Source organism: Sinocyclocheilus grahami, unplaced genomic scaffold (assembly GCF_001515645.1).
Source record: "Sinocyclocheilus grahami isolate Dianchi unplaced genomic scaffold, SAMN03320097.WGS_v1.1 scaffold6257.1, whole genome shotgun sequence".
In the NCBI taxonomy this organism is placed as follows: domain Eukaryota; kingdom Metazoa; phylum Chordata; class Actinopteri; order Cypriniformes; family Cyprinidae; genus Sinocyclocheilus; species Sinocyclocheilus grahami.
The window spans coordinates 6,415-8,097 of NW_015510724.1; the positions used below are offsets into that span (position 1 = coordinate 6,415).

The 1,683-nt window shown below is 36.5% G+C and overlaps 1 protein-coding gene across 1 annotated transcript in view; it reads left to right on the top strand.

The window, feature by feature from the left end:
* The window catches only part of LOC107577506 (neuronal calcium sensor 1-like), a gene marked incomplete at its 5' end in the record, with an annotated part of 7,478 nt that extends 6,003 nt beyond the window's left edge, over positions 1-1,475 (top strand). Inside the window, one exon of the mRNA XM_016263572.1 lies at positions 355-1,475. The remainder of the gene's footprint in view (positions 1-354) is intronic.
* Between the last annotated feature and the right edge of the window lie 208 nt (positions 1,476-1,683).

A 1,683-nucleotide genomic window follows, 5' to 3' on the forward strand; every position in this document is an offset into this window, starting at 1 on the left:
CAATTGATGGCTGACTAAATACTTTTTTGCCCCACTGTATATTATTTCTTGTTTTGGGTTAGCTTTGAGTAATTTTGTTATGTGGTTTTCAAGAAACTGAAAAACTGCAACAAAAAATAAAAATAAAGGGTTGTTTGTCAAAACTGTGTCGAAACTCAAATATGATCAGCTCTCTGCCTTTTTTTATGTTCTAAAGGAATGGCAGGACCTTTAAAATTATTCACTTTAGGTCTTTACAGTTACATCTGTTTGAAAGCACTAATTAGATTAACTGTAATTACAGCAATTCATTATTCATGTACCAACTCAGTGTGAATTTAAAGTTTCTGTTTTTCATTCCTATATATATACTAGGTAATCAATACAGTCCATTTATGTCATCCTGCTGGCACTGTGAGAGGAAAACTGACCTGTCACCAATCTCTTGGACCTGCCAAGTGCCAACACGAAGGTGCATTGTAGGTGTTGCTCTTAAGAGAGGATCAGCTGTCAGTCACTCATCTCTGGAAATCCAAAATTTGCTCAAGACAATGTGAACCCTTGCAGAACTCAATTGGGATGAGTGATATACAGTAAAAAACCTCATGAGAGTCTGATGGGTTCAGTGCCCTTTTTGTAAAGAAGACACTCATATGGACAGTGACTTTGAGGGCATCCACATCAGTGTTATTAAATGTAAAACTCAAATATTCTAAACACCATTGAATGAGTTCCTTATATTGCTGTGGACTTTGTCATAGGACCCAGCTGGATTTTGGTCTAGCCTTCACTACATGATGAACGAAGATGCATTTGCAACATTCCATGGGGCTTCAGCAAGCACTGGCATTGAACAACATGCATCTATCTTTATTTAATTATATAACCTTTCTATGTAAATTAGTAATCTTCAACAATAAACAAAACCGTATAAATCTCCTTATAAATCTCATGCTTATTCTTGAGACCTGATCGTTAACGTCTGGCAGCCATGATGTATTATACTGAGACTGTATTTACTCACATGCCCCTGCTTTGCTTGACCCATAGGCAGCCTCACCGTTCACCTTGTGATGTAGAATGCAAATTTTCTACTGTATTGCATATGACTGTCGTGATGGTGTGAGCGTATATATGATGAAGTCAGCACTGGCAAACATGCTCTTCTCAGACAGTTATTGTGTTGCACCTCTGGCTTCTTTGAAAGTATGAGATTAATTTTGTACCAATAGCATATACAGCATTCATCAGCACTGCACATGCCCGCAGTGTTTGAAGTGTTGGTGTATTTAGATTACTGCTAATGTTACGGGTGTGGTTAAAATCATCTTGGTTAAAGTCTTTTTTTTAAGCCCAACATTTCATCTTTCTAATATGGCCATCTGGGAATGTTACAAGGTCTATCTGTTCTCCAATTGCAAATGCACTTCTGAGTTTGTCTTAATGTCACAGAGACACTGCAGTAGATTAAATATTGTGGTTATGGGGTAATGTTAATGGAGTCTCTTTAAATAAAAACGTTTTTAAGAAAAAAAATGTCTTAAGGTCTGTTTATGGTGGGTGGGCCATAGCACTAAAGGAAGTAATTTCACCTGAATATTGCATGTTCTAGCTAATAATCACCACCTTTGCTCTAAAATAACAGATAATTAAATATCTTATTTGTGTGTAGAAACAGAAACAATGCTGTTATGATCAAACCAA